The sequence below is a fragment of the Anas platyrhynchos genome, chromosome 11 (assembly GCF_047663525.1).
Source record: "Anas platyrhynchos isolate ZD024472 breed Pekin duck chromosome 11, IASCAAS_PekinDuck_T2T, whole genome shotgun sequence".
Taxonomy (NCBI): Eukaryota; Metazoa; Chordata; class Aves; order Anseriformes; family Anatidae; genus Anas; species Anas platyrhynchos.
In genome coordinates, this window is record NC_092597.1 from 414,129 (window position 1) to 426,717 (window position 12,589).

Genomic DNA, 12,589 nt, shown 5'->3' on the forward strand with positions numbered 1-12,589 from the left:
TCCCCAATGCCTCCCCAATGCCTCCTTAATCAATCCCCCCTTTTCTTTTCCCATGCAAATTCTTTTGCATCAGATGCTTCTATCATTTGCAGTAACACAACAAAGCAGGCATCTAAACAACATGCACACAAATATTCCTAACACTACTACTGCGATTAGAGCAATGAAATCTTGTTTCAACCATTAGAAATTGGGCAACCAGGAGGTTAACTTATTCCATATTTCACTAAAACTAAACTAAATATGAAAGATCATCTTTACTGATCTCATGTAGGATCCTTGTCTGCTTCCATATTTCTTCCAGGTCAGTAGAGATCCTTCCACTCTGATCTACATACATACAACAACTTGTGTTTATTACTGTACAGACTCCCCCTTGAGTGGCCAATAACAAGTCTAGGGCCATCCGATTTTGTAATACTACCTGTGATAAACTAGATATCTCTTCTTGTTGAGCCTTTATAGCATCCGAAATTTTGTTTTCTAACTTCTCTATAATTGCAGAAATATTAACTATTGCCTTTTCCAATTCACTCACTCCTAACCATGGGATAAACCATCGAACAAAACTATGAAAAGCGGTGTGTCTCTCTATCAATGGATTGCTAATTTTTTGCCTGATTCTCCGGATATGATTTCTCAAGTAACCTCGAGGCACTACATCATGTACTGTCATATTGGGGACTACTGCTCCAAGAGTGCAAGTTCCCTTCCAGTTCTCGGGCAAGACCTTACAGGCTGTATCATTGCATAGCCAATACCACCCTTTTCCTTCTGGAACTGGCCAGCTGGTTGAATTTGCCCAACTGCTAGTTGTACTAATATCAATTGTTTGATTACAAGATGTCTGATTTCCCACATAAGTAGTACCCGTATTTATACAATCCTGTTTTCCCATACCCTTAGGCGGGTTACACCTTTGTACACATACATAGTAAGATTCCAATGGCACGAAGCTACTAACTTCTAGTTCCAAAACTTCTTCATATTTTTGCCCCCAAGATGTGTTTTCCCACAAATCAGTCCAAGATAAGTTTGCAGGCAAGGGAACGCCGATTGTGCTGTACCAAAATTCCCCCAGGCTTTGGTTGGTGCTTTTTGTTGGTGTGAGGAATCCGGGGTGAGCAGTCGGGACTCTGCCGCAGTCACGGGGTCGATGAAGGGTTGTTTAAGTGCCTCTTGGTTTTAAAAGTTGCTCCCCTGAGCCACTGGCTCTGCTGCCTGCTACAGCAAATGTTCGGGCGCCATCAGCATCGCGCTTGGGCGTGGGCACTGACCCTGCGGAGGACAGAGCTGAGACTCGGGTGTATTGTGTACCCTGCCACCAGCCATCGATTTTTATTTTTTTTTTCCCCTAGCAGATCAATTTTGAATTATTTTCCGAACTTTTCGCGGCACGGTAGGCTCTTCCCTCTATGATTTGTGAAGCTGTGGGGGCCCTCAGGTGTTTGCTGCTGGCAGAGGAAAAGCGCTTGTCGAATTTGTTGTAAATACTTAATGTTGGGACAAAACCACGCGTCTCTGTGTTGAGGGATGGGGATCAAGAAGCAAGCCCACTGCTATGACAGAGTCCCTATAGGCAGTGTGGGTTTTCTCTCTATGCAAGCCTCATTATTCAGAGGCAGAGTATGGCTTCGTCCATTCAAGGTCCAGAATCAGTTGTCAAATGCTAGCCAAAGCCAGTGGCTCCTGGGCTATGTGACAAACTAACCCTAGAGCAAAAACCCTCCTTGTCCTCTTACCTGGTGCCCTTTCTACGATTCCTTTAGGGTGAGTCAAGGCTATGATCTCCACCTTCTGGGGCTGGTGTTTGAGCTATGTCCTACCTCAGTGCTGAGACTCTTTTGCCTCTGTAGAGGCCCTTTGCCATGACACGAGTGACGATGAGAACTAAAATCAACTAGACTCTGAAACATTCTTGTTCCCAAGCACAGCTTTTTCACTGGATTGCTTGAACTCCTAGTTTTTGGCCGAGAAGCTATTGTTTCTCTGTGCCTTTAATAAGAGGCTTTCTCTGGAGCCAAGTCAGGATGGCAAGATTGAGCTGGGCAAGGCTATCGAGGAGGAAATTCAATCTTCCCAGATGGGTGTCTGACCCTTGGAGCCCGGGCCAACTGATCTGAAGCGGCTATAAAAGCTTTATTTCGCAGCATCGCTGTCTTCCCTGCTCGCATTCTAGGCACGGTGTTTCTGCTGACAGCATCTTCCACCTCCTCAGCAGAAGCTGCTTCTTTCTTTAAACGTAGTACAGGCTGGACGCAAAGAAAGAAACTGTTAGCGGTGCTTTTAGCTGTTTAAATGGGGAGAAAACCAGCCAATGTTTATTTCTTTGTCCAGGGCAGCCACGAATGCTTGCGTGACGTGGGCTCCTCTCCCACGTCCTTAATTGCCAAGCCGATAGCGGCTCTGGTGACGTGTCCCACGGGTGTCTGTGCAGTGACGGGGCTGCCTCACCCCTGTGTACCCCAGGACAGACATTTGGGGGGCTCTTTGCTGCTACCACAGGGTGCAACCTGCGGGTCCTGGGGCAGGCAGGATGAGTGCTGCTGGGCCCGGAGGGTAGGCCTGGCCTGAGAGGAGACAGTAAAGGAGGCAGGTTTGGGGCTTAAAGCAGGCTTGTCCTGCCCCAGCCTTCTCCAGAACCTGTGTGCCTGGCTCTGGAAAGCCGTGACAAGCCATAAAATGACTCGCAGCTTGCCAAGAGAGCTGCGGTGGTGGAGGAATGGCCGCCTCAAGGGGCTGAGGTCAGGCACCATCATGGGCAGGACTCGAGAGACGAGGCACGATCTTGGCACAGACACAGAAGGGAAGGGGAAGCACTGCTCTGCTGGCCCTGAGCGGTGCAGCCCCAGGAGAAAAGAAAAATCTGTGTTTCCTTCCGCTGATGTCCACGCTGAAGGTGCAGAAGGGTTCCGTGCTGTTGCTTGGGTCAGCCTTGTTGCCAGGTTGGGAATGTTTAGCCTCCCGGTGCTTCGGTGCTGTTGGGCTGCACTCAGAGTGTGAGCTCTGGGCGTTATTTCTCAACTACTGCGTTATTGGAGCGTACAGACCCGAGATATTCTGCGGATAGGTGATTTAAGCCAAGTCAGAACCACCGCTGTGGCGTGTGCCAGCGTCGGACGCCCGTTCGACTGATCGGGCGGAGCAGGTGAATTGAATTTGGTGCTGGGTGGCGAGGTGGTGTTGGGGGAAGAGCTAGGCTAAGGAGAGCTTCCTCTTGCTCTGCCCCTTCCCATCTCAAATGGCCGCTTCCTGGGGAGATGGGTTCGTTGGGAAGTTAACTACAAAGTTACAGTGAGGATGAGGAATCCTCTTTAGTCCCGTAGGTATTTGCTGCCAGGCCGCAGCGTTGATTTCAGAAATTGTATTTAAAAAAGGAAAAAGAAAGGAAATCTGTATTCTTTAACATACTCTCTTTTCTCGGAGAGTAGATGTAGGAGCTTCAGCAGTGCCCTTCCTCCGGAAACAATTCCCAGTGTCTGCTCAGACACTGAGGAGGAAAATGGAGGAGAGCCACCTGCTATAAATAAAGGAAAGAAGTGCTCATGGATTAAGGGAGAACCACTACTTCAAAAATTGGTGCTCTCTACAAACCGGTTAAGGGTTTGGGACCTGCAGGTGCTGCCTACACCTGTGTGCGTTGCAGTCGTGCCTGTTGCCACTGAGCAAAACGGGGAGAGCTGCTTTGTCGAACGCGGCGTGTTAAAGCACGTGCCGCTGCCTGGAAGAAAAGCACGGACTTCTTCCCTCGTGTGGGACTTCTTCCCTAGCGATTTGTGGTTTACCTGATGGTTTCCCATAAGCTGTGAATGTTTAAAAGAAAAAAAAAAAAACAAAACCAAAACCCAACCCCAGCGTTGAGAGTGGTGAGGCAGATCCTCACCTGGGGACTCAGAATCAGCGGTGACATCACCATGCGAAGCACTGTGTGCGCTTCGGGTCGGGGCTGCTGCGAGCCTCGCAGCGGGGAGGGAGAGCGGATACAGGGTGCCTCTGTGTCAGGCCTGTGCCCTGGTGGCTTTGTGAGCACTGAGAGTTTGACTCCTGTGTTCCCAGCTTTCGCTTCCGCACCTGCGGTGTGGCAGAGCCAGCGAGCTGCTTCCTCAGCTGGAGGAGGAAGAGGAGTGACCTCAACATTGCCGAGGTAAAGCACAATTATTGAAAAGATTTGGCAAAGATGTGGGTTGTAGCAGCGCGGCTGCTGCAGCTGCAGCAGATCCTGGAGTATTGGAGAAGATAGAGAGGGGTTTCTTGGTGAAAAGAATGCTGTTAAAAGTGTTTTCATGCCAGAAATTAGGATAAACGCCTCTGTTGTTTGACATCCTCTATTGACCTGGCACATTGGCATTACAGCGTACCTGGCACGCTGTTTGTATGGAAAAAAAAAGGTCTTTTAGTCAGGGCAGGCCAGAAACCTGCCTTGGCACTTCCACATCGCAGCAATGCTTACAGACCCTGCATCCTGGCTGCCAGGCCAGGATCTAAATCCGATGGTGCTGTTGGTAAACTGAAGCTCAGGAAGCGCTTCTGGGTTTTTCTGTACTTCCATGTGAATTTTTACCCTCTGAAGATGGTGTATTAAGCTATTTTTGTAACAACAACTAGGTTTAAAAGCAGTTTCAGTTTAACATCTACATGCTTGGGTGTTATTAACAGAGCTTTGTATACTGAGCTGGTGCTTGGTAGGAGAAAAACCATAAATCTTCCCTGGGAAAGTTGGACCCCCTCAGCTACATACTGCTATGAGGAAACTCAGATGTAAGAACACACTTAAATAACACATCAGCAGAGCTGTTGTGCTCCTGACCACCAAAGGCACCTTTTTCCAACACCGTCGTACTGGAAGTTGATGCAGCTGGTTCCATCCGTAACGTGGGACTGTACAGTGCTGTAAAAGAAATATTTTCTCACAGCTTTGGAGAAAGTGAAGCAGAGAAAACCACGCATAACCACTGGTACCTGGACCCCAAACTGCCACAGACTGACAGTGATGCCCACTGGATATCTCCTGCTGCCTTCTGACTGCTCCAGCAGAAGTCCTGTTTGAATTAGCCAGCAGGTCCCTCTGAGTGGCTTTGCTGAAACTCCTGCCGTAGGAAGTATCCTACGGGAGCCAAGTTGCTAAACTGATGGGTGGGTTTCCCTTAACCCCCTCAGCCCTGACTTTGCAGCTCCTGACGACACTGCCAACGTGTGCAGTGTCACCGTGTGCCAACTAGGTGCCAGCTGCCATGGTTTATAGATTGTAAAATGAGTGATTTGGGACTCGTGAGCACTGAGAACAGGTTAGCAATTGCTTAAGAGCTTTACTTGTGTCGCTCTGGGGCAGGGAGATGGGTGAAACATCTTAGGCTTGAAAGTGATTCCCTGCAGAGGGACGTGCTCAGATCTGCACAACAGATCTGTCGTTCTGGTCACCTTATTAGATCCCTGCTTGAGAGGTTGCTTGCAAGAATCGATTCCTCTTCACCTTGATGTGTCAAGCTAAAGAGAAATCTGTGCTGCAGCACTGTCTGATCAGACGAGTGCCTCGGTTCAGGATTGTTCTTTGACAGCTGCAGAAACACCAGGACGATCAGCGCCTTCAGAACAGATTGATTTGATCTTGAGGCTGTCATAAAACAGGTCCCTGAAGTTTGAAGACTCTTCCAATAGTTTGGGCCAGCAAGGAGCAGCTGTACCTGGCGGCTGCGGTAACTCGGGGCTCAGAGTCTCAGAGAGCGTGCTGAAAGGTGACCCCCAGCTGGCTGCTGGAGGAAGCTGAGGCAGCGTTCAGCTCTAACCTTTGCCTTCTTGGCTGGCATCTTTGCACTCCTGCTGTCAGTGGGTGTTGAGTGTCCTTCCCCCCAGCCTCAGCACGTGCCCTCAGATGTAGGCAGCGTTTAGCAGCTAGAATTCACTCCAATATAAAGAGTACAAATCATGCGTTTTCTGCTTTTGCTTTGGAACTCTTAGCTTGAGGTTTTCCTGCAGGCCATGAGGTTTCTTGCAGCAGAAGGGATGAGTTCTGTTAGCAAGAGGCTGTTCTGTGCTTCGACTGTGGGAAGACAAATGGTTACCTGTGCACCGTGAAATAGAACTTGACACCTAGCACACTGCACTTGCAGCCTGTGGGGTGCTTTAACAAGCAGGTAAATCAGCAGAGGCTGTTTTGCAGCCGGGGTGATGCTGGGTGATTAAAAAGCAGGGGCAGAACAAGGAGTTTCTGGTGTTTGTTCTTGCTTGTCATCCGACTCTCCACTTCCACTGTTCTTTAAAAAAAAAACAAAAAACAAAAAACAAAAACCCAAGGGGTAAGCATCTTGAATATCTTTATTATAAACGGAAGGCACAAAACAAGCCAGCAACAGAGACTGTCCAAGAGAAATACTTGGTGCTTTATAAACAAACAAGGAAGTACCCTTAGGTAGGTGTGATAATCCTCCTCTAACGCGTTTTTGGAGTGCAAAAACAGATTTGTTCCTTTCTTGCTCTTCTCTCCAGGACAAAGGCAGAATAGCCAACTGCAAAGTTAGACCAGGGAGGTCAGTTTGTTCCATACTGAGAAAGACAAGCCTGTAAAACAAACTAGACAGATTTTCTTTGTGTTATTTGTCTTCCTTCAGCAAAGGCAAAGTTTATGACACTTGTTGGTGTGTGTATATATATTTATCCAGTGCTCTCACAACAAAATTTTGATTTGAAGAGGGCACACAGATCTGATTTTTTTATTTTCCAGTAACTAGTATAATAAGCACTGGTATTTTTGTATAAAAACAGAAAAATACAAAACAAAAGACTGAATATTATGTGGTATGCATGACATTAAAAAAAAATAATGGTGGTTTCAAAGCAATATGTACCCTGGTGTGTTTCCCAAATCCTAGAGTCCAGCTTAAAGTGCACCTGATCTGTATTGCATTTTGATATTAATCTCTATGTACAATGTTTTGCATGTAAAATATATGGGTTTTGGAAGAAATAAAATAAAAAAAATTAAAAAAAATTTCAAAGTCCACTCCCAACCACCATAAAACCCATTAGGAACTCAACAAAATGCAACGGAAACCACAAAACTCTTCAAAAACACCCCAAAAGCGAACCGGATCAGAAGAAAAAAAGTGATTTAACCCACCAAAAAACCTTAAACCTACCTGATGTTCTGCTAAATGTACAATACACTCCCAACCACCATAAAACCCAATGGAAACCCAACAAAACCCAACGGTGACCCCAAAACACGTCAAAAACACCCCAAGAAATAAATGGATCAGAAGAAAAAAAAACAAAAACTATGATTTTCCCCCCAAAACCACCCGAAACTCACCTGATCTTCTCCAAATCCCACATTTCACTCCCATTCACCATAATGACCAACAAGAACCCAACGAAACCCAATGAAGACCCCAAAACACCTCAAAACCACCCCAAAATAAACCCAAATCCTAAAATAACCCAAAATGCCATGATTTCACCCCAAAAAACCCTTAAACCTACCTGATGTTCTCCAAAACCCACAATTTACCATTTTCCACCATGATGACCAACGACAACCCAACAAAACCCAACGGTGACCCCCAAACACCTCAAAAACTTCCCAAAAATGAATGGGACCACCCCAAAAAACAGAAAAAACCCCCAAAACCATGAATCTGTCCAAAAGTCCCCCTAAACCTACCTGATGTTCTCCAAAATCCACAATTTACCCTTTTCCACCATAATTACCACGGAAAACCCAACGAAACCCAACGGAGACCCCAAAACACGTCAAAAACACCCCAAAAAAGAACGGGATCACCCCAAAAACAGAAGAAAATCCTAAAAATCAGAAGAAAATCCCAAAACCATAGATCCACCCCAAAACCACCCTAAATCTACCTGATGTTCTCCAAATCCCAAGGTCCACTCCCAACCAACATAAAAACCATTAGGAACTCAACGAAACGCAACGGAAACCCCAAAACACATCAAAAACATCCCAAAAAATAACAGGATCAGAAGAAAAAACGTGCTTTAACCCCCCAAAAAAACCTTAAACGCACCTGATGTTCTCCAAAACCCACAATTTACCATTTTCCACCATGATGACCAACGAGAACCCAACGGAGACCTCAAAACATGTCAAAAACGCCCCAAACAAAAACAGGATCAACCCCAAAAATGAAAGAAAACCCCAAAAACCATAGATCCACCCCAAAAGTCCCCCTAAACCTACCTGATGTTCTCCAAAACCCACAATTTACCCTTTTGCACCATGATGACCAACAAGAACCCAACTAAAACCCAGCGGAAACCCGAAAACACGTCAAAAACACCCCAAAAAAGAACAGGATCACCCCCAAAAATGAAAGAAAACCCCAAATACCATGAATCCACCCCAAAAGTCCCCCGAAACCTACCTGATGTTCTCCAAAACCTGCAATTTACCCTTTTCTACAATGATGACCAACAAGAACCCAACTAAAACCCAACGGAAACCCCATAACACGTCAAAAACACCCCAAAAGCGAACCGGATTAGAAGAAAAAACGTGATTTAACCCCCAAAAAAACCTTAAACCTACCTGAAGTTCTCCTAAATGTACAGTCCACTACCAACCACCATAAAACCCAACGGAAACTCAACAAAACCCACCTCAAAACCACCCCAAAATCAACCCAGATCCTAAAAAAAAACAAAAAAAACAAAAAAAACAAATGATAAAAAAAGAAATTATGATAGTTGATAGAAGTAATGGGCAAAATACGTGCAGGATGATTGTTAGGAATATATTAGTTGTGAAGAATTTAAGAAAGCACAAAAGCTGCCCACCTGAGTAAAACCACGACAGTCCTTTTTGGCGCCCAACGTGGGGCTCGAGGAATTTCAGATAAGGATGATAGTTGATAGAAGTAATGGGCAAAATATGTGCAGGATGATTGTTAGGAATGCATTAGTTGTGAAGAATTTAAGAAAGCACAAAAGGACTGTGGTGGTTTTACTCAGGTGGGCAGCCGAGCTCCACCACAGCCACTCTGTCACTCCCCCTCCTCAAAGAGGAATGGGGAGAAAATGGGGAACGGGGAAATGGGTATATGGTCAGTCTACAGCGCTTCTTCTCTGCCGCTCCTTCTCGGTCACTCTCGTCCCCTGTGCTGTGGGGTCCCTCCCATGGGATGCAGTCCTTGATGAACTGATCCGGCGTGGGCTTCCCACAGGCAGCAGCTCTTCCAGAGCTGCTCCAGATATGGGTCTGTACCATGGGGTCCATCCCTCAGGAGAAAACTGCTCCAACCTGGCTCCCCCACGGGCAGCAGCTCCTGCCAGGTCACCTGCTCCTGCGTGGGCTCCTCTCCACGGGCTACAGGTCCGGCCCAGAATCTGCTCCGGCAGGGGTCTTCCACAGGCGGCAGCCTCCGTCGGTGCAGGGCCACCTGCTCCACCGTGGTCTCCTCCACGGGCTGCAGCGTGGAACCCTGCTCCACCGTGGTGCTCCATGGGCTGCAGGGGGACATCCTGCTTCACCATGGGCCTCACCACAGGCCGCAGGGGACTTCTGCTCCGGCGCCTGGAGCACCTCTCCCCCTCCTTCTACACTGACTTTGATGCCTGCAAGGCTGTTCCTCACTCCCTTGACTCTCCCAGCTGCTGTGTGGCGCAGCGTTTTTTTCCCTGTCTTAAATATGCTCTCACAGAGGCGCAAAACAACATCGCTTATTGGCTCAGCTCTGGAAAACAATGGGGCCCTTCTAGATCTTTCTCACAGAAACCACCCCTATGGCCCCCTGCTACCAAAACTTTGCCATGTAAACCCACTACAGATGGTCTTGGTAAGTAGCAGCCATGGATGAACCACTTAATGCCCTTTAGTTCTTCTGGTCACGATCAAATCATGAGGTGCTTGTGATGTTCACACAGTTTGAGTGAATCTGAGATGGATTGTAATTAATTCAGTATCTATGGACATATCATTCAAAGACCTTTTAACATTGAAGAAGTAATTTATATTGTTTACTTGGTTTTATTTCACTAACTTCAAATATTTTTCAAAAATTGCACTGTGAAGTGCACTGTACCTGTGTAATTTAGGTTTTCTGAAAGAACATTCTGCTTCATTTCATTGGGTCAGAAACAATAACAAACTACATAATTTATTTCACTATATAGCTAGAAAAATACAGTTTCCAGAATCTTACCTGGTATTGATAATGACTGACCTCTGACTTCTCTTTTCTAAATACTTCGTACATTTTATACGAGCCATGCTTGATATTAAAATAGCCTAAAAATCAATTTGTTATTGAAAAGGAACGTGAAAGTACTTTAAAAAATATCACATCTAAAATTACTTTGTGTCCTATTGCATGACCTAGAAGTTTTTTGTTTCTCCACAGAAAAAAAAAAAAAAAAAAAAAAAAGTCAAAATAATTGTTATGGTTGTTATGGTCTGGTTGTGAAATTAAGGGAACTGCTTATTTCACTTGAAGGTTTTGTTTGTTGGGGCTTAAAAAAAATTGCACTTTGGGAATATCGAAGCGTGTTGTTTGTTTCTGTAACATTACTGTAGAAAACAAACAAACAAACAAACCAAGCAAAACAGAGGATCAAATTCAGCATTTTCTAGGTAAGCTAGATGGGCAAGTACAGTATTTTCTTTGTACTAATTACTCATGTCTTTTTTTAGAAGATAGATAATTCTTTTGAATTCCCAATCTGCAAGGGCTACATGTATCCTTTGATTGACTTCTGTTGGTAATCAGTTGAGGATGAAAAGCAAACCTTTTTTGTAAGAGTACAGTACTCACTGAAAAGCATACACTTAATAGCTGCACAAACTTGAATGCAGAGAGCAGAATGTCCGCACTTAACTGAATCTAACTTTTATCCATAACTCTCTCCAACATATCAAAAAAGGCACTTTTGAAAGTAAGGTTAGTTTTATGTTAGTGGTGGACTACGAGTGGGCATATTTGAAAGTGTTGTTGTGGATTATTAGATGTACTTAGCAAAGGGATTTTTACTCTGCTGTCATCTGGGCAAGTAGTGTATAACATGTGTGGCTGTAGATATGAAAGGACCGCATTTTTCCTTGCTGCAAGCACAGAATAAATTTGTCCACATCATGAGGCGGCTGTTACAACATGATAAATGGGCCTATTGTCTTGTGGCACATTTACAATTTTTCTGAGTAGATTGCAAAATACTATATTCTAAACGGTTAGGTAAACCATACTTCATTATTCTATGTTGTTCATCTCAATTGTGAGATAAGAATCGTCATCTTTTTGTTGGATTATTTCTACTTGCATGGAAGTAACAAGTCTTGCTAATGTTAAGTTTAATATTAGTGTCTCTATTATTCACTCCATGTTTGTTGTCAAAGAGCAATAAACAAACAAGTAAATACAGTTTAAAATGTGCACTTATTTACTATTCTTTATGAGGTGAAAGAATTGCCAAAGGCATTTCTTCTTCGGATGACACTGTGTATTATCAAATACCTGTCACTACTCTACAACTAAGGATGAATTCCTCTTGAGGTCTGCATAAATGGAAATTCTGTTCTTCATGGATGAAAAATAAGCAAGAAGTAATGTAGGAAACATACAACTCAATTGGTAGGAGATGTCTGCTGATGCTCCGCAGGTTTCTGCAGCTGTGACACTACAGATTAGGTAGTCATTCAAACATTAGATTCTGTATGCCATATGTATCCATTTCCAGACATAAGTACAATGTCCTGTAGCACTACAGGAGGTAAATACATTGGGTACATTTGTGATCTTTGAGAACTGGATGAAGTGTTGACCATGAATAGGAGCTAACAATTCCAATACACAAACAGAACAATGTGAGAGAGAGGACAACAAGTCAATCATATGGGGAAGAGGGAAGAAGAAAAAAGAAAAAGAAAGAAAGAAAAACGGGGAAGAAAAAAAAGAACATCCCTCTCTCTCCCCCCCCCCCCCCCCAGCAAACTAACAAAGAAAAACCACAGACCCACAGATAAAATACTGCATACGCAGCAAGGGAAGTCTCATGTTTGCTACCCTTGTTCTCATGGGGGACTTCAGCTTGCCAGGTGTCTGCTTGAAATACAGTGCAGGAAGGAGGAAATGGTCTGAGAGACTCCTGGGGTGTGTGGACACAGGTGGTGAGGGAAGCAGCAAGGGAAGGTGCCCCACTTGACCTGTTGTTTGCAATCAGGGAAGGACCTGTGGGTGACATGATGGTTGGAGGTCTCTTTGGGCACAGCCATCATGAAGCGATAGGCTTTTTTCATCTTTGGCGAAGTAAGGAAGGCAGTTTGCAGAACCGCTGCCGTGGATTTCCAGAGGGCAGACACTGGCCTGTTTAGAGACCTGGCTGACAGAGTCCTCGGGGAGGCAGTTCTAAAGGCAGGGCGCTCCAGGAAGGCTGAACTTTCTTCAAACAGGAGATCCTCGTTTGAATCAGAGAGTGGGAGTTCTATCCTGCACAGTGTTATTAGCAGGCAGCAGTGGGGGAACTCTGCTGCTCGGGCCCGCTGTGCTGACTGCGCGGGTTATTCCCCGCTGGGCTTCCAGCGAATCACCAAGCACAAGGGCAACGTGCGGTGCGCCACTTCAGCGAGCACGCTGCTTCCAAAACT